This window comes from Peromyscus californicus, unplaced genomic scaffold, assembly GCF_007827085.1.
Source record: "Peromyscus californicus insignis strain IS unplaced genomic scaffold, ASM782708v3 Scaffold_22__1_contigs__length_63687245, whole genome shotgun sequence".
Lineage (NCBI taxonomy): Eukaryota > Metazoa > Chordata > Mammalia > Rodentia > Cricetidae > Peromyscus > Peromyscus californicus.
This window is the reverse complement of record NW_026294525.1, coordinates 48305704-48327331: the sequence shown is the minus strand read 5'-3', so window position 1 is coordinate 48327331 and position 21628 is coordinate 48305704. Positions and strand designations below refer to the sequence as shown.

At 37.4% G+C, this 21628-nt stretch overlaps 1 long non-coding RNA gene across 1 annotated transcript in view; it reads right to left on the bottom strand.

Annotated features, from left to right (window-relative positions):
- Positions 1-12406: 12406 nt before the first annotated feature.
- The window catches only part of LOC128118621 (uncharacterized), a 131032-nt gene continuing 121810 nt past the window's right edge, over positions 12407-21628 (bottom strand). Inside the window, exon 5 of the long non-coding RNA XR_008221275.1 lies at positions 12407-21406. This is a non-coding gene — a long non-coding RNA (uncharacterized LOC128118621). The remainder of the gene's footprint in view (positions 21407-21628) is intronic.

Genomic DNA, 21628 nt, shown 5'->3' with positions numbered 1-21628 from the left:
ATAACTCCTAAGGATTGTGTCTCTTTAAATAGGCATATGTCCAAGTTCAATATAGAATGTAACAATCATTTTGTGATATTTTACATAGGCAATATTACCATTTATCTATTGAATAATATTTAGGTATATAATAAATGTTTTATTCCAATACTTCAGGAGAAAACAGGGTTATCCAACAGATGTTTGTCATTCTTTTTCACATGTAAGTATATGCTTTAAGAATATGAGAACTGAAAGTAGCCTTGGGGAAATCCTAATGCAGCCCACTCAGTTCACAGGTGGGATGCTAGTGTCAATTGCAAGAAGTATACAACGTACTCCCCAAACTGGAATAAGACTCATGCTTTCCTAGACACAAACTTTGTTACCTATTGCTGGGCTGGTTAGCTTCACCTATCAACTTGACCAAACCTAGACTTGTCTGAGAAGAGAGTCTAAGTGAGGAATTATCTGGATCAGGTTGGCATGTGGACATATCTGTGGGATGTTGTCTCAACTGTTATTGATGATGGAAGACAATGTCCATTGTGTGTTGCACCATTTATGGGCTGGGTCCTGACCTATGTAAGAGAGAAGGCCAAATGGGCCTAAGCTTCAAGCAAGCAAAGATCTGTTTATTTCTCTCTGCTCTTGACTGTGGTTGTGATGTGACTAGTTGCGTGAGTTCTTGTCTTGCCTTTCTCTCAACGATTACCATAACCTGCATTCATAAGCTGAATAAACTGTTTCCTAAATTATGTTGCAAGTAACTAAAGAGTCACAGCACTGGAAGTGAAACTGAAACATTTCCATTTATTATTTGTGTTATGCTGACACATTCTTGAATTGATCAAGTCTTTGTCATCTTTGTAAGATGATATTGCTAATATGGTACAAAATATTCTGCAACTAAGAAGTCATCCCATAGGAAATCATGAATATAAGGCACACAACTTCAATTTATAATTATGAGTACTTTAATTACTTTGGTATTTAATAATGTAAGTACATGTGACTTGATGTGTCTATTAGACTGTGCATTTAGATGCTATATCAACATCTGAGAATGCTTTAATTATGTATGAGTGTGCATGTGATAGCCTGTTAGCATATGTGTATATATAAATGAGAGAACAAAGCATTGATATTCCATAACTCCTTTTGATATATACTGCATTCCTTAGCAAGGAGTGGCATTTTCCCTCATGTCTTTCCCGGATTCTGGGCTAATAGAAAGTCTGCCACATTCATGACTGTGTTAATATTAAACTGAAATATTTCTTCCTTACACAATATAATTTTGCTATCAAAGACTCTTTAGTTACTTGCATTTTTCACACTCTGTAAAAATAAAACTTTTGTTTCTTCTCTGAGAGCTTTTGTGTAGTCTCTTTCAGTGCTAAATGAAGAACTGGCCATGGAAGAAACAGGTACCTGAAAGGAAACACTAGGATGTTAGCAATATGACCCAGTGAGGCTGTGTTGAATTGCATCATACACCTATATTCTGCTGAATATGATTTTTAAAAAGTTCAGAAGCCTACTGTTTACTCATTTAGAAATAAAACCCATACAAAGAGAGTACTGGAAATGTCTGAAGAGCTTACTCATTTCCTGGAGTTCCTTTTCTAAAAAAAGGGCTTGGAGTTATTTTCAGATATCATATTTCTGTTTGCTATTACAGAAGAATCAGATTTTAGGGCTTATGTTTATTTTATTTGTTCCATTTTGAACAGTATGTGAAGCTAGACAAGCATGACATGGAATGTGCTACTTGTTCTGATCCCAGAATGAAATGACTCATGTGGTGCTCAATTCTCCTGGAACATTACTATGAACCAACCCATTGTTCTGTGAAATTTCTGAAAGACACAATACAGGATTTCTGTCACTTCAGAAAGACGTTTACTTACATAGTTTTAAAATAGTGCTTATTTAGAGTAGAATCACACAATGGGAACATGAAGATGGGTATTTTCATACACAGAAAAATGGTTCTTTTACAGGAGATGACATGCTAAAAGGTAAGGAGACATCCCTAACAGTCAATATCCACAAGAATTAGCAACAAATTCATTGGCAAAACTAAGCAAGATATTTACATCTACATAGTTCAACACAAGTGCAATGTGGAAAGTCCTGCACAAACTTTAACTTCTTTCTCTCACAACATTCATTGGTTATTATCATGTTTTCATATTTTTTTTTTTTACAAATTTTATACCTGTATGTTTACTCTATGCTTAGTTAATGGGAAATTCCACAATTCTCTCTCTCTCGCTCTCTTTACATTGATATTATTGGCTTATTTTAATTCAATTACATGTTCACCACTTCATTATTTCAAAATCTGTAACAACTTTGTTAGAGTCTGTGAAGTATAGATATGATAATATCTCAGTCTCTACTTGCCCCAAAATGTGTTAAATAATATTATACTTATCTTCTTTGAGGAATAGGATATTTTTGCCTGGAAGAGGAAAAAAGTAAAGAAATAGAGAAAACAGAGTATTGGATCACAGACTGTACTAACCATTTCTCTGTTGCTGGGATAAAACACACTGACCATCACAACTTGTAGAAGGAAGCATTTATTTGGTCTTATGGTTCCAGGGATTTAGAGTACATATGACAGAGCAAAGTCTTGCCAACAGGAGCTAGAAGCTGAGGGCTCACATCTTGAAGTATGAACAGGAATAAGAGAAAGCCAAATTGAAATAATGTGAGCCCTTAAACTCTCAAAGCTCACTCCCAGTGACATACCTCCTCCAGCAAGGCCTCACTTACTAAGCCTACACAAATAGTGCCACCAATTTGGCAGCAAGTATTGAAACATCTGAGCCTACCACAGACATTCTCATTCCAACTAAAGACATTGAAATTGAGTAAAACTAGAAAATGGGGATTGGAGGGAGGTAGAACACATCTAGACATATCCCATAAATCCTTTTCTGCACTCATCTAACTTGTTTATGTTTTCAGAGGAAGTACTTTATGACACCAGGAACCACAGCCATTACAGAAGACTACACTTGGATAATAAAGTCCCAGCAATCTTTTCTTTAGGTCAGAGGCTGGAAAACTTCTTAATAGGAGACATAATAAATATTTTAAGCTTTTCTGATCAAGAGGTGAAATCAGGGAAGTTATGCAGGTATACACATTACCATTTGAAATGTAGCCATTTAAAAATGTAAAATAATTTTTACCTCATAGGTCCCACAGAAAGAGTAATAAGCTCCATTAATCCTTTCTAAGGGAGTAGAATTTCAAACTTCTGTCCTACATCAACTATACAATTAATGCTTGATGAAAATTAAATAGGTAAGAACAGACCGTTCAAAAATTTGTCATTTTGCCCTTCAACACCACTCCTATTTTCTATTAAAGTAACTATTTTAAAGTCAGAACAGAATGGTAATAAATTTCAAGACACTTTGCACATTGTCTGCATTCAGAGTGCGGTATATAGCAAAGGATGAACACAGATCTGCTAACCGTGGCTGTGTAAAGAGCAACGTGAGGTGTGATAGTAGATAGAGAACTGAGGATGTCTTTCTTTAACCCTCAGCTATGAGAGATCTTTAATGGTAAGTTAATACTCGATTCTAAACGTTTCAGGAGAAATAACTTTTTCATTCTATGCCTCAAAACGGCATGAAGTCATTACCAAAATATTGAAATGTGCCATTGGAAAGAGAATCATATCTTTGTATCTGGAAATTTGGGGGCACAATGTCAACTGCAGAATAAAAGTACATTATCTTGAAGACTAGAACTTATGGGAACCAAACACAGGCTTAGTTCTTTCTTTTTTCCCCCTGTATGTTTTATCTTAGAAAGAGTAGAACTTAGCAAGATTTTCTCCCATTGGCATTTATTAAATTATGTAGTTTGTCTTAATTAAGGACATGGAAAAGATCTTGATATTTTTTCAATATCACATAGGTGGTAAAATATATAAACAAGACAAGAAAGAATGATATGCATGAAAGACAGTCTTTTCAAGCTATGAAACAGCATATGGTGGAGTGAAGTGTGCCAAGATATGTGCTCAGCCACTGGTACCAGCAGACAGATGAATATGGAGCTATGATGCTGTTTGGTGTTGTGGTTGTTTGAATGCAAATACCATCTATAAGCTCATATGTTTGAATGCTTGGTACCCAATTAGTGGAACTGTTTGAGAAGAATTAGAAGGCATGACCTTATTAGAGGAGATGTATCACAGAGAATAATCTTTGATGTTTCAAAGGCCCATTCTAGAACTAGTGTCTCTTTATCTCTGTCTGCTGCCTGTTGGATCAGGATGTAAAACTCTCAGCTACTGCTACAGCGTCATGCCTGTCTGCTTCCCATCATAATGATCCTGGATTAACCCTCTAAAACAGAAAGCAAGCTTCCAATTAAATGATTTCTTTTATAAGAGTTGTCTTGGTCATGATGTCTCTTCACAGCAATAGAACATCAGCTAAGACAGAATTTGATACCACAAGTGGGATATTACTATGACAGGCTTAACGATGCTGCTGTTTGGAGGGATATGGAAGACTTTGGACTAGAAAAGAAGTTGAATGCTTTAAGTGGGGCTTAGTAGGACATCCTTGTAGGAATATGAAAGATAGTAATGGTGAGTGTGATTTGGACTGTGCAGACCTGGCTCAAGAGGTTTCAGGGGGATGAATATTAGCAGCTGATCTAGAAACCATTCTTATATTTTGGCAAAGAATGTGGCAGTTTTTTGCCCTATTCCTAAAAATCTGCCTGAGATAAACTGAAGAGTTTTATAATAATGACATTGGCAAAAGGAATTTATTTAAAGACAGCCCTGTATTGACTGTGTCATGTGGTTATTAATGATCACTCATGCAGATCTATAATGAAAAGGAGCAAGCTAGACAGAGAAATATTAAATGTGCAGTTTGAGGGGAAAAAGGATAGCCAGGAAATGTAACTTTGGAGCTAAGTCTTGTGTTCAAGGAGATGAAAAGTTTAAAGAAAAGCCTGGTGCTAAATGGAAGAAAGGGAGCAAAATAGCAAAGAAACAAGCCTGAGGGAATTCCTTGAAAGCATCAACAAATCAAAGCTAATACAAATGCAAGTCATTGAGGGACCAGGTTTCAGTCTAAGTAGGAGGCAGAATTTGGCAGCTTCCACCAGGAGTCTGGGTTTAGAATTAAGAAGGATATAAGGAAGGAGTGATGGAACCTTCTTCCACAGTTAAGGAAAGCCCCTGAGGCCAAGCTTCTGACAGAGCAGTCCCTGCATGGAGGCTTGGAGAAGCCATTGTATGAAGCTGTGGAGATAAAAAGCCTAGATTGGGTTTGTCAGGAACAAGTGGTTAACTGTAGTCCTGTTAGCAAACCAAAGCGCTTGCTGATCTCTGGGTTCTGTCAGCATTGCAAGTACCTGTTACAGAGTCCATGCTGGCATTCTGGCTTTTCTCACATGGCTCCATACCTTGAACTCTGGCTCATTGGTTTCCTTTCTCCAAGTGTCTCATTCTTCCACAACCCTGCCATTTCAGTCATGTGCCCTCTTAGTTCTCTCTTGATCTTCCTACTTTGCCCTGTTCTTCTCTCTCTCCTCTCATGGTCTGGTTCAGTCTACTGGCCATGTTTAGTCCACTGCTTTCTCTCCTCACTCTGGATTCTCCCAGATGTCTCTGGCTATACTCTCTCTCATATTTACAATAAAAACCTTCCCCTCAACCACACCTTGGAGCAGGCACATCCTCATTTTATTCAGCATTGGAGACCCCAAGATGTTGGAGTTGCCAAAGTCATGTGATACCTGCCATGGAAAGCTGTTAATGGTGTAGAACCAGCTCAAGAAAGAGAAGTATGTTAAAATTAACGAAGCGGAAAGGAGTAGGAGATCTGGAGTATTTTGACATCAGATGGAGATTGTTGTGCCCTGGGCATGAGACCCCGGAAGAGACCACCAGAGACTTGAACTCACCAAAATGCAAAAGCAAGGTTTATTGAAGCAGTTCAAGCTGTAGCAGGGACCTCGTCAAGCCATCCAACACAGTAGAGGCTGGAGGAGGTGCCCACCCCTCAGAAAACTCAGCTTTTAAAGGCAAAAACCATAAGGTTACATCAGTTAGGGGTGCTAGTATGGGTACAATTCTGATTGGCTCCAGTTTCAGGGGCTTTTCAGAATTTCTGTGTTATCTTACTTTGTAGTTTTAACCTGTTGTTTGTCAAACTTTATAGACTACCTCTAGCATTGGGGCATTCTGTGGTTAATCAATTGTTACCAGATAGTCCTTCAAACATCCTGACTTTGTACTTTTGACCATCTCCAGCACTGGGACATTCTACAGTTAATCAGTTGCTACCAGATGGCTCTTCAAACATCCTGACTTTGTTCTGGGACCTAAGTCAGCAGCTCTGAGAATTTTGAAACTCAGGCCTGTTTCAATCTGGGGTGAGGGGCTTGCTTGAAATGGGGGTGCTTTGGTTCTTCAAAGATGAAGAATTTGGAGTTTTATATGTTTGAAGTATGTGATTTGCTTTTTTATTTTGACCCTTCAAGGGTTATAGTTAAGAGATTGCCTTGAGTTTCAGAAGAGGCATTGGACTTTGGACTTTTAAATAGTGTTGAGACTGTGAAAGACTATGAGGACTGTAGTGGGTAGCCATTCCAGCTTTGATCTGGAAGTTCCAACCCCCATTGAGACTTCGGCAACTGTCACGCCTACAAGGCGGGGCCAAGGGAGGCGCCGGGGGACCCGAGATCTAGATCGGCGGGCGCTCTCTCTGTTGCGGGACCTTGGACTGGAAAGGTGGACCGAACAGAGTTCCAGAGAACACCACTGGACTGTGATACACCTTCCCCAGACTCCGCGACCTACCTATTCCTTAATTTGTAAGTTACGCCATTAAATAAACCTCCCTTTAACTACGTGGAGTGGCCTTAATAATTTCACCAATAGAGGACTTTTGAAATTAGATTAGACTGAATGCATTTTACATTATGATATGACCATAAGCCTGTGGGTGTCATGGAGTGGAATGTAGTGGTTTGAATGAGAATTACCCCCATAGGCTCATATATTTGAATTCTTAGTCACCAAGGAGTGGAACTGTTTGAAAAGGATTAGAAGGATTACTAGATGTACCCTTGTTAGAGGAAATGTGTATTTGTTTGTAGTTGGTTTTCCTGTGTCCCACCCAGTCTGCAGATGCTCAGACCCAAGTAAACACACAGAGGCTTATATTAATTATAACTGCTTGGCCGTTAGCTCAGGCTAACTACTGACTAGCTCTTACACTTAACACTCAGCCCATTCTGTTAATCTATATATTGCCATGTGTTCTGTGGCTTTACCTGTGTGCCATTACATGCTGTTCTCTAGATGACAGGCTGGCATCTCCTGACTCAGCCTTCCTTTCTCAGAATTCTCCTTCTTTGCTTATCCCTCCTATACTTCCTGCCTGGTTACTGGCCAATCATCATTTTATTTATCAACCAATCAGAGCAACACATTCACAGCATACAAAGCAACATTACCCATCACTTGTTGGAGGAAGTGGGTCATTAGGAGTGGGCTTTTAGGTTTCAAAATTCCTTATCAAGACCAATGTCTCCCTTCTCTGTCTACTGCCTGGGGATCAGGATATAAAGCTCTCAGCTACTGCTCCAGCTCCATGTCCGTCTGCTTTCCACCATGATAATCACGGACTAACCCTCTCAAACTATAAGCAAGCCCCCAATTCAATGTTTTCTTCTATAAGAGTTGCCTGGATCATGATGTTTCTTCACAGCAATAGAACAACAACTTAGACAGGTTTGTGTTTTGAGACGTGGAGCCTTTCAAAGGGAAAGTCACAACCTGACACAAAACCTAACACATTAGCATTTTTCTTTCCACAAAATTTTCATGACATCTTGTTACATTAGGTGTTGCAATGGAACATTAGCTGTATAAAGAGACAAAAATAGAGAAACATAAAGAACATGTCTTCTCAGCCCAAACACAACACATCTTTTTAGATAGGGAAGGCATTTGGAAGCACTGACAAATTATCCTCCATGCAAACTTGATTCTTGTAAAGTTATAAATGTGAAAGTTAAACAAGTTTGAAACTTCAGCAAGGTACCTAAGTGATAGATCCCATACTATTTCAGGCACTTACTTCTCAAAGGCATTTATTTCATAGTAAATTTCCTTTTCTATTTTTTAAATATAAACTATCTTTGATATATTTAAAACACCCAGTGATAGATTTCCTGAAGTTATTTTCATACAAAGTATATCACATCTCTCATATACTTTGACCATGTATATCTACATTCTCCCTTCTCTCCCTCCTCCCCCCAACTACCAAGAGTAAATTTAGAATACATGAGAGAGAGGTATTATATTTGTCTCTCTGATTCTGAGTCTTACTTATTTCACTCACTATAATCTCCGACTGCTTTCATTTTTCCTGCAAATAACACAATTTCATTCTTTGGAGCTGAATGTAATTTTATCATATTCATATATCTATATCTATTTCTCACATTTTCTTTAATCTGTGGTTAGATACCTAATCTGATTCTGTAACTGATCTATTGTGAAGAATTCTGCAAGGAGCATAGATGTGTAAGTATCTGTCATGCATTGAAACCTTGCTATTTTACACAGACACGAGGCAGTGTCAGCAACACAGGGCCACTTAGAAATGAAGACTTTATTACCATGTAGTGATCAGGGACCCTTGTGGATGTGGGGAAACATATGTGTTGCATGTAGATTTTTTTCTGATTTTGCATGTAGTTCTTTGCAGTTTACCTCTCAGAAAAGAATGTAACACAAATACTTAAACAACCAGATAGATGGCCTGTCTGATTTTAACTTTGCTGATAAGTAATATCCATATTGTTTTAAGGTGAGAAATATTAATGTGAAAAGATACTTGCTAAGAAAAACAGTAAATATCATCAGCAAAAAACCTCCTATTATCTCTGAAGAGATATGTTCTCTCTGCATTGAATCAGTTTTAATTACACATTGATTTATTTTTATCTGTTTCAATACACACAATTAAAACTTCAGTACCACCCAGTGTGAACTGTTCTAGGTGGACAATTCTCCAGAAGGTATCATTTATTTTATTTTATTCTTTTAAAATAGTGGTCATGAGATCTAACAAGCTCACTTGGATTAACATCCTTTCCTTAGATTAACATTAACATGTGTCTTTGGATGACAACTGATAGTGTGATTTCTTCTCAGGAATAGCAAGAGAAGGACCAAGAAGGGAAGCATGGGAAAGGGAGGGAAGAGGCAAAAATGAATGAGTTGGGAGTAGAGTGAAGAGAAGAGAAGAAGGAAGAGGGTGGAGAATGAGGAGAGAGAGCTGGGTTGGACACAATTTGTGTGTGGCTCCAAATACCCATGATGGTATTGAGAGGTGGAGCCATGGGAGCCTAACAGATCATGAAAGCAGTATCCTCATGAAGATGATGGACCCTTATAGAAAGAGTCTAGGGGATTAAGTAGATCTGTTGGCAGAGGTTTGGACTCTGCAGCTAGCAAGAGTGCCCTTACCTTAGTGACCACAACAATAATGACACCATGATTGTAAGCTTCCAACTTCCAAAAATATAAGCACTGCATTTCTGTTGTTTATAAATCATTCACCCTATTGTTGTTAAGTCATTCTAGGTAAAACAGGCAGAGAAAATTCTGTTGCCTCAATAATGAAGACTTATTCCATATTTTCAAGCAAGTGCTATTTCTATTCTTTATTCTGTGTCTTATAAACATAACCTTGCTGGGTGGTGGTGGCGCACGCCTTTAATCCCAGCTCTCGGGAGGCAGAGCCAGGTGGATCTCTGTGAGTTTGAGGCCAGCCTGGTCTACAGAGCAAGATCCAGGACAGGCATCAAAACTACACAGAGAAACCCTATCTTGAAAAACCAACCAACCAAACAAACAAACAAAAAAACTAAAGCATAACATTTTCTCATATGTCATGTGCTGCATAATATACTTTAAACGTTATCCCAATCATTGAATGTTGTTACCCAGGAAGGAGGCTTGCAATAATTAGGTAAGATAGTTCTCTCCAAAGACAATTTCAGGGCATATGAGCAGGAAATAGAGTTCTAGCAGCTAGGGGAGTAAGTCCCAGAGTTCTGAAGGAAGTTGTGGGCAGCTTGTCACTGTATTCATTCCAACATTAAAATGAAATGATTACTTTTATTTCTAACCCAAGTTACTTATTTTAAAATGAAGCCTTTGCCTTTTAATTCCTTCCCTCCCTGGGAATACTAGTCAGCTGCTTTTCATTGTACAAAATATGCATTTCAACTACCATGAAGAGTAGATTTTTAAAGTAACTGAAAGCCAGATGAACAGTCCTGTGACCCTTTTATCCTAGGTTTTGAAGCTATTTTTCTCGTGTTTTTTTTTTTTTTGTTGTTGTTGTTAATGAAATGGTCAACTCTAGAAAAAATTCACTGATTCTACAGCACATTATTTCATTGATGATGCCAAGAGGAAACACTCTATAACAGCGATGGGAAGCTATTCATATATTTTAACTACTGGAAAAGACCAACTTTTTCATGAGCATAATATTTTCACTTCACTATGAACTGGTGACAAATTTAATCACAAATATAAACAAATTTTGAGGGCATAGATTAGAGTCCCCAGCCATGTGCTTTATTTTCAGAGATGGGGGCTAAGTCCTTACAAAACAAGAGAATTATTTATTTATTATTCAATGTGCATAGCAAATCTATTTGATAAAACAAAAAGCTCTGAGATTTGCGGAGACTTCCACTCTCCATGGGGACAGTAAGCACAGTGTCCTCCCTCAGATGACCAAATGGCAGTGGGAGCCACAAGAAGTCAGGGTGCTTTTCCTGATTTTCTGGTTTTAAGACTATTGAGGAACCACCACTACATCAACTTCCACCATAGATTCCCCTAGTTTCCTCAAACTACAGGGGAATCATAGATTTTCGGTTGATGTTTTGATGAAGACATGACTTCACTCCCTTCTGTCCAGCCTTCTTTTTATAATCCAACAGGAAGTATAAGGACATAGCAATAGAAATAGACGGCATTGAATGAAATGAATTCATAAGGAAAATTGCTCTGCTTACTTGGAGAAAATATTTCAGATTTCAGGCATCCTTGGATTTTGCAGAGATATTCATAACTTCCAAATCTACAACTATGAAAAAAAATATATCTTCACCTTTTAAAAGATCCAGGAAACAGCTTACTTATTCTTAGTTTCAATTACTATATAAAGTGCTGCCCCGAGCATTACAAGCTGATCACACCAGTGGTTCACAGAAGGGCAGGTGTTTTACAGTCACAGAGGTGGGCAAATCAGAATTATAAAACTTGACCCATCAAGTTATGGGATATTTTATGGAAAAGAAATAAAAGATGCTTTGAATCTAGATAGGCAAATAAATGCCTTTTAAAAATGGTACCTTTGCAGAGAAAATACTCTGGCTTGAATGTATAAGAGAGAGTAGCAAAGGGCTTACACTATGTTTTGTGCAATGCTGTATCAAGAACAGCCTCTGAGTATTTGCATAGACTCTCTCATTCTCTAGATAGAAACAAAACTGGTGAACTTTCATAGGAAGATTAGCCTCTAATGAATCCTTCCAGTCAAGACTGCAAGTTCCATAAATCTTGAGCAAAAGTGTGAACAGCTCTTCCACCAACTGTGGGAATTGTCTATGCTTAGGTGTAGCTAGCATTTCTAACTCGACAATTTCTAGACACCATCTTTCCATATTTCATCTGCTTTAGGTACACATATGCCTACTGTAAGAGATACAATTAGACTGCAAATATTTTTGTACCAAAGAGACTTGTAAGAAATATTTTTATAGCAATAGTCCAAATGGATTATGTCTGTGTACCCATATTCTACATAATGTAAAGAGTCTAAGTTCCTCATTGTTTTCATTCACATATTAATAAGCCACATTCTCATAAATTCTGGGATAAGGAATTAAAATTTCTCCTTTTGTGTATCTGCCTTTGAGTAGCCTCGAGTCTTAGAATTATGGAAGTTGTGATGGATCATTACATTTCTAGTTTACTTGAATTAAAAAAAACTAATTGTACATTTTTTGCAAGATTTCAAATCAATAACATCTGCTATCTTAGCCATGGATGATTTAATTTTTTAACACGTGCTTCCAACCTTTAATTTTCTGCAAAGCAGCCACATCCATTATTAATTCATCTATATTTCCTCATAGCGAGTCAGACTTAAGATCCTCCATAAATATTTAAGAATACTGCTGCAAAATAAACAAAAACTTTACTTAACTTTTAATTGCATGTTTGAGAACCTGTGATTGAAAAAGCAACAGAAAGTGAGACAAACACGGTCTTAAAAATCCAGAGGCACAACACACACACACACACACACACACACACACACACACACACACACACACACACACACACACACACACAGACAGCGATTAGAAGATGAGGGAGGCTGGACTTCTGCCATAATCTATACTGTATGCTTTGCAATGTGACTTTCATTTGCTGCACATTGAACTAGTGTGTAAATAGACAGGCCAAATTTAACTCAGGCTCACAGCTGCACTTAATTTCTGATAGCTTGTATCCCCTCCCCAACACATGCACAACACATATACTCTTACCATTAACACTTGACAATGTGAATGGAACGTGTCAGAACAGACTACATGTATCTAAAATTATGAGCAACCATTTGAACTTGAATTTTCATTATCATTAACAAGTCTTTTGAGGAAGATGCTGGTATTTACTGCTTTTCCCTCAATAGTCTGGAAGTACCCCTAATACCTGGGAATGTGTCCTGGCTTTGAAGTAGGCTCTTTACTGGTTTACCTTAAACCAAGATTACATTGAATTAGGGAGAGGACTAATAGATTATGACTGATGTCTGTGTGGTAGAGTTTTGAGAGAAGCCACAAGAAGCCACAGGGAGAACACACCACTCTGTAAGCCCAGGGAAGGCAAGGACATGAGCTGCAGCAGCTCTGAGAAGGACCAAGATTCTCCCCTAAAGCTCCAGAGACAGCATTGCCCCAGTAAAGCCATGGCAGATGTTTAGCCTCCAGAACTGTAAGGATGAACTTCCGTTGTTCCAGGTTACCCAGGGTGTGAAGGACGTGACGCTTTGTTACAGGAGCCCAGGGAGTGATACAGACTCCATATGCAAGATTCTGTCTGTTTTAAGGTGTAGGATAATGCATGTATACTATATGCAGAACACATTCACAGTTAAAATGATTATAAAGCAGTACTATAAAGCATCTTATCTGCCTGTAGGTGAAATAGCATGTTGCTACACCCCTACACGCTCACACGTGCTCGCATGCTACCATACCTTCTCTCTTTCCCCTTGTGCTCCTTCTCTACTACAGCCTTCTTGCTTTCCCCACAACCTAATAAACACACAACAGCTTTTCTTGGAGCTTCTCCTATATAATCATATTGAAATCAATATAGTTCGATCATCTAACGTAACAAAAACACATGAAATGAAGAAATGAATCAACTTGATAGGCCCTGCCTAAGCAAATTCACAAGTTATTAGCTAATAAATATACATTGAAACCATTACAAAAAGTCATATTTTAAATAATCATATTCATTCAGTTATTTTCTTTCATCCAACAGTTATTTAGTACCTGGGCCATACTTTATGAACTTCATTTTACAGAAGAGTAATGTAATGCTAATCAGTCCACTTTAACAAAATATATAATTTAAATCAAAGATAGACTATTTAATAATAATAATCTTTTTCTCACACATACATAAGCACTTGTGAGATTTAACAAAATTTCTTTTATTATAGAACATTTGACAAAACAATATTTTTTTTTCAATTTATGATCTTACTTACCCAATTAACATAAACATGTGATGGTACACATTTTATATTTTGTTACAGCCTAAGGCTTGTATAAATGTGCCTAATTTCAAAACTTACCCACTCTACGCATATGAACTGCTAACATGTTCATGTTTATTATGAAGGGAAGGTAGAAAAATTCGGTTGCAGACCAATTACTATCACATTGTGTTATAGTGGGCTACGAGGACATAAAGATTCAAAGTACCCAATTCATTTAGTACTGAAATGCCTGTGGATGTGAAATTTAAGATACCTTGAGAGGCATTGTAACATAAGTGTTCTCTGCTTTCCAGGAATCCTAGTGTTCCCAGAAGGAAAAAAAAATGGACTGGCCAATGATACTGTTGCTTTCTGCAGGCTAGGAAAATTTAAAGATTTATCCCAGATATAAAAAAAAAAATTGACAAACTACATTCAGAGGAAAAGAGATTTCCCATATGAAAGGCACATGTAAAGGTTCTAGCTGGGTGTTTTGGTGTATAAGTATAGTCCCAGATCATGTGAGGTAGAGGGAACAGGATCAAGAATACAAGGTCAGCCTCAGCCACATAGAAAGTTCAAGGACATGGTTCAGTAAGACCAGTCCCTTCATGAGCTCCAGCAGGACCTAGATGGGGTAGATGCTAGGGTGGGTAAACCTAAGGCCCAGTTGTGGCTCGGGTTCTAGTCAGGCAGGTCAGATCGACCCACTGGGGCCAACTGCCTTTGGTGAGGTGGCAGAGTCAGTTCCCCTAATGCATGCCCTCAGGGTAGGCTCATCCTTGCCTGTGTTCAGGGGGTGGGGGCCCTCTCTCCTGAGTGTAGGGGCCAGCTCTCTTGCTGCAGTGGCCCACAAGAGGCTAGGCCAGCTTTCCCAGGGTAGTGATGGGCGGAGCGGCCTCAGTATTGCCCTCTGATTTTCTCTCACTTGATTCGTAAGGCTACCTGAGGTGAAGGATTCCTGCAAGATCTCCAAGACATGAAATAACCCAGAAGAGCTCTGGTGAGGATCCAGTGAGGATGTTATACCAAAAACCAGAAGCCTTGAACCAGACCAATGACTCACTGCAATGAACAGGTGCTTGTCAAGCTGATGGGACAAAGGGGTATAGGACATGACATACCGAAGCCTCCAATGCCATCAGGACGGATGAAGAAGTGATGGAGAGTTAGGAGAGGAGAAACAGAGTTTTTTTTTCTGTTTCCAGTGTGGTTTTTGTTCTGTTATGGTTTATTGGGTTTTTTTTTTTTGTTGTTGTTGTTGTTGTTTCTTTGTTTGGTTCTTGCTTGTTTGGTTGCTTGCTTACTTTGTTTTGCTTTCTTTCATGGGGGGCATGCAACAAGGATGAGGGGGATGTATGGGGGAACTGGGAGGTGAACAGAATTGGGGTGCATGATGTGAAACTCTCCAAGACTCAATAAAGAAGTTTAAAAAAAAAATAAGAAAATTGAAGGATAGCCTGGCCTCCATGAAACAACAAACAAACACAGAACTGGAATTTTTAGGTGAGGAACCCTCCAGGTTAGAGATAGAAAAAAAATTGTATTAGAAATTTTAATTCTAGAGAATAAACCTAAACAATGTTTATCATCTAAATGTTAGTTGTCTTACATTTGACCCATTGACATTATTCTTTGGAAAAATCAATATCATATATTTATGTATTAAATATTATTTAGTAAAGGAAACACTTAACTGATCATTATGAGTCCACTGACTCGGCAATAATTCAGTCATTATTTATGGGTTCAAAGACCCTAGGACTGCACAATTGTATTCCACAGCAAGCATAGGAAAAGTGCACTGGATTTGTTGTGAGCAGTCTTCTTCTTCTAACATTTTAGAATGTGAAATTTAGAACATTTCACATTCTAAAATGTTAATGGAAAAAGGTAAGAAAGAACTCACTAATATTTAGAGATTACAACTGCTATGTTAAATAGATGAACTCTTATAGTTTAGACTGGGTCAATTTGTTCTAAAAAAAAATAGTTCAATATAAGTATAAAAACGCTAGACTCCTAAATTAATCATTTTGACTTTTGGTCTGTCTACTGCTTAGAACAACATTTTCAAGCCATGGAACCTTCATGAAATTCACATATTTGTGGGGAAATCATTGATTTTTGCTATGATTTTAAAAAATGTTTAAACATAAAATGAAAGTATGAGGAAAGCAACATTATAAATTGTATTATTCCTTTATAAAATACCATATTAAAATTCTAGTTATAGCACCATTGGTACATTAAAGTTCCTCAGCAATCATATATGATCAGTTATCCACATTAGCATGTTTGTGCTCAGGGAACACTGAAAAAAAGAAAATCTTGTATTAAATAACATGTGTGCCCAAATGGAAAAAGCATTTCTGTATTCTTTATATTTGGACGTATGTGATACTTGACTCTTCTTCAAATATGTCTTCTAAAAAGATGTTCCATCTTTTTTCTTCAAGGATTCTAGTGCATTTAAACTTTCATTATATACTCATTTTCAATTTTTTAAAATTTGAGTTTCTAGGAATATGAGTCTTCTTACTGGATATTATTTTTTCTGATTAATTTTTGGTAGTAGATTATCTATCTGTATGTAGCTCCTGTTTTGTTTCAATTGCATGATTTTCTTTTCTTCTCTCCTGTGAGTTGTAGAAGTGTTCTTAGAGGGCAGCCTCTTGAAGTGTCTTGACTTTTCTCAGTTGTATTAGGTTTTAATTTTTTAACCTGAAATTTCCATGCAACACTAATAGCATACATTTAAATTTTATGTGCTGCACAGCACAGGATTAAGAGTTTTATTCTCTCAGATGCTCTCTACCTATTGCCTGCCTCTGTTCCCTATTCCATGACTCTGGAGGAGCTAAGGCTGCTTGTAGACTCTAGACCAATGACTATTCCCAGTACCAATTCACTCGATGAGCCATTCCAGGGTCCTGGCTTTTAATGCAGATCTTACTTGGAGCCTTCTGCCTTGCACACATTCAAGGTCACTCTGTCCCACTGTGAGTGGCAAATGTCCTCAGGACACTATCGGAGTTCTTTTAATCTACAGCAGCTTATACATTCTGTATTCTGGCTTTGCCACCTCACTTCATTTACACAGACTCCTGTTACTTCCCTCGACCTTGACAACATTTTAAACACTTTGAGATGCGTCTTAATTTCTAGATGTTAGTCATCAAGGACTGCGGAACAGGGTGAGAGAGAAGATACATTAACTTAAATTATTTAATTATCAGAACCAGAAATGAGTTTGGGGAGTGAGTGGGAAGAACAACCTGACTTTGTCAGGGATAACTTTAGAATAAACAGCAGAAGGGTTGATGGCCGAGAATGGTAGAAAGAGGCACATCTGCGGGATTTTTCTGCAGATAGTGGAGAATCAGAAAAGAAGACAGAAGAGATGGCCTTACTGGGAGAGGTTATGTAGGGACTGTCGCAGGGAGGTAGTGCTAGTGTGCTAGTGGGGGGCAAAGAGGCTGTAGCCTGAGGAAAAAAAAATGGGAGCCCCAGCACGGGTGCTGCAGCAAGCAAAATGGATGTGTTAAATAGCCTGAAGGAGCAAGCATAGGAAAAGTGCACTGGATTTGTTGTGAGCAGTCTTCTTAATCTTCATCAATGATATCCCCGTCTAGTTCCTCAGCTAGAAACCTTGCAGCTATCCTTGACTTAACAGCCATCCTTCACAAGATAGATCCCTAATTCATGGAGAAACTGTCTTTGGCCTTCAGGTCTGAGCACATGTTTACTCCTCCAGGCCACTTCTCTATTTAAAACTGCAAAACAAGTGATCTCTCTCTATAGCTGAACAATTCTAGTATTGGATACTCGGCTCTGTTACCCTTCCGCAGCACTGCTTACCTCCAGTGTACTGAATGAATTCATTTACTGTTTGCTCATTTGTTACTTCTCACTAGAATATGCACAGCTCTGTGCACAGCATGGTGGCACTCACCACATTCCTGAATTACAGCCCAAATGCTGTTCCAAAAAAATATTTCCCCCAGTGTTCCGACTAAAGATGTTAGACAAACTTTTCACATGAGACTATAATATTCTACTTTTCATTTGGTCTGGACAAAGTACTCACCAAGTAGGGAAAGAAATTTTAATTCATAAATAAGTGCACATATTCAAGGATTCATGGCAAGCCCTTTCTTGTTTATGGGAGTTTCAACAATACACCACAGTTTGACCTGGGACTCCCTATTTTCTCTTCTGTCTGCTTCCCACCTGCTGGGATTACAAGTGTGAGCCACAATCTATCAATGAGCTATATCTTTTGCACAAGTTCATTCTATACACACAACTTGGAAATTTATATATGTATATATTTACATATATTTACTAACAGTTGTGGCATAAATACTTAACTTTTCATTGATGAATAGTGGTACTTAATTCCATTATATCAGTAATTCATTTAGAATCCACTTTAGTTTTTAAGTTATAATTGTCTTTTTAATTGAAAAAATTGCAGGGTTGATGAATGAACATGTTGTGTAAAGTTCAAGACAAGGTAAATATATTTATCTCCTCAAACATTTATTATTTCATTCTGGTGACCCTTTGAAATTCTTTTTTTGTAGCTTTTAGAATTACATAGAATATTATAATTTTTCAAATTCACTCTGCTGTGCTGTAGTTCACCAGAACTATAGTCCTAACTATAACCTGGTATTCATTGATGAACATTTTTAGCTTTCTTTTTCCCTATTAGAACTCTTACACATATTTAAAATATTAATTTGCATGATAAATTCTAGTATGGATTTCTAATCTTGTCATTAAAAATCATTAAAAATGGACCTCATACGTCCTTTCTCCCTTTCCTCTACAGTTGGCTTCTGGTTCTCTGTTTTTGCTTTTGTGTTCTCTGCCTCATTCTTATTCACTGAAACTAAAAACTGCTGCCTCTAAAAACCAACAAATGGAAAGTCAATGACCTGATGGGCTCAGTTTGTCCGATAGGTCCTGGTGCACACTGGACCATCATTTTCTACATAGACGTTACAGTCTTCATTGAATTCAGCTTCATGGTTGTAAGGAATAAAAAGCTAATAAGAAAGTGGATCTTTGCATGTGTGTAAAAGAGTAAGAGCATCTTGTAAAAATACCTTCAAAGTGTGTACACAAAAAACACCAGTGGAATTTAATAGAGTTGCATGACGTTTTCCCAAATCAGACAATGTCTCCATCTATGCTGCAGAGGAGGAGGATCATTCCAGGAATAATCATCAAATTCTCTTATTTAATGAGAACACAAAAACCCATGGCAATTCATTCTCATTGTCTGCCTTCTTCGTAATTTAAAATAGTGATCTTTATGCTAAATGAAAAGGCCCAGGCTAAGATGCAGTTTATGATGAAAAAGGATCCACCATTTCCATTTTCTGTACCTTTTTCTTGCATCTTGTTTTTGTCTTTTTCTTTCTTTGAAAGTAAAATGAAAGTAAGTTGCCAGGCTGATGTTGAAAAATACAGTTCCTAGAAATTTGTGTTTTGTAGATCAAATTAGTTAGTATAGGTGAATTCAGATCATTTGAGACTCCCAGAAGTTCCCAGTGAATTTCTTTCTCCCTCAGAATGGGGCCCCTATTTCTGTTGGTGTACAGGTGGCAAGCTGCACACGCTCAGGCTTTGTTGGAACGTGCCCTCCTCCATCTTGTGAGAATTGCACAGAGGGTATAGAAAGCAGCATGGAAAGGTTTCTAGTCTGAGGACTGTGCATGTGCAAATATTTGCTGATGAATTTAAAGAAAAAGTATATTTGACCTTTAACCTGAAACTCTATTAGAAAGAAATTCAGAAACAAAACTACATGTGTCATCTGAATTATTTTTAACATCAGCATCCATGTAAATTTATTATGTTAGTCCTTAAATTACTTTAAGTTTAATCATCTGTATAACTTATTCTTATTTTATTGCTATAATCTCTATATCTTAATCACATTTAGACTTTAAAAATAAACATTAGATGATTTTTATAAGCTATAATTGTCTAGAGTAAAAGGAAGCAATTCTTATGAGCAGAAAATGCCTTTGGGGGAGAATACCTGATAAAATGATATGGGTTATTATGAATTCTAATAGTTTTTGCTCTTATGTCTGTGTAATAGTTTATTTTTTACTTTGTGATTTTTATAAAAAATTGTAAGTAACTAGGACACTTTCTATTTTCCAATTTAATTGATCCTACAGGGTTTGCAACAAAATGTAATCTTGCAGAAGGAAAACCTGCAGCTTGTTCTAATTTCTTTTTATTTTCCCTTTGTGAAAATCCAAGTCACAACCCAGCAAATAGTACAAAATGATTTTTAGTGTTTGAACCTTATTACAGCACATGGGCTAAATACTAGAGCTCGTGTACCTTATTAGTTCTGCACTCAAATATTTCACAGATTATATTTTCCAAATATATACATATATATCTAATATATATACACACTTCCAATATATATTTTTATGTATGTTTCATATATATGTATGTATGTATGTATGTATCTCCAAATCTTATTCAAATTTTCCACTAGAAAAAAGTAGGGGCTAAAAAACAGGCTAGAGGTTAAGTGCACTGGGTGTACTTCCAGAGGATTGTGGTTTGATTCCTAGAACCCACACTGTGACTCACTACTATTTGTAACTCTGTTTCCTATGGTTCATTTTCTTCTTCTGATTTCTGTGGTCACTAATGTGTGTGTGGTACACAGACTTACATACAGACAAAACAAAACAAAGCAATCTTAAAATGTACCTCATGACTTGTATGTCTTGGGTTTCACAACTTCCTATACTTCTAAAAATGCTTATTATTTTTAATATGCCTTTAATCAAAATAAGATTATATCACTCCCCTCTTCCCTTTTCTCACTTCAACCTCTCCCACGTCCCCTTCCTCCATGCCCTCCCACTCACTTTCAAATTGATGGCCTCTTTTTCTTTGTTATTATTATTACACACAGACACGCACATGCACATGTATGTGTATACACACATGCACAAATACATAAATATAATCTCACAAGTCCATTTTTTGTTGTTTGCATGTACAATCAGAACAGATCACCTTGTATTGGATAAGCAATTAGAAAGTCTTCTCTAGGAGAACCTGTTTTCCTTTCTTGTAGTCATTAGATGCCTGTAGTTCTTTGTCTAGGGGTGGGACCCCATGAGATTTTCTCCATTTCTGCATTAGCATGTCTATTGATATCACCATTGTTCAGGTCTTGTTTTGGAAGCCACTTCTAGGAGACAATGTTTCCACAACAGACTTCCTTGCCCTCTGGTGCTTACAATCCTTTCTGCTCCCTTTTACATAATATTTCCTGAGCCTTGGGTACAAGAGTTGTGTTGTAGATGTATCCATTGGTGCTGTGACATCCATGATTCTTTGATCTCTTCAGTGTGTCCAGTTATGGTATGGTTTTCTGCAGTGTTTCTCCATTTGCTATAAAGAGGAGTTTTTTGTTTTCTTTTTCTTTTCCTTCCTTCCTTCCTTTTTTTCTCTCTTTCCTTCTTTTTGATGAGAGTGAGTGAGAAATTTATCTGTGGGTATAAGGATAAGTATTAGTATGCATTTAGGAATTATGTTGGTTTAGTAAAGTGGTGGTATTAGTTCTCTTTTAAATCCATGAGATTACTAGTCCCAGGTAGTTGGACGGTTTCTGGTATGTGGCCTGATTGTACTCCTGTTGAGTGTGTCTTGAGTTCAATTAGACAGCTGTTGCTATGCAGCTGCCAAGGGAGAGAAGAAATAACAATAGTCCT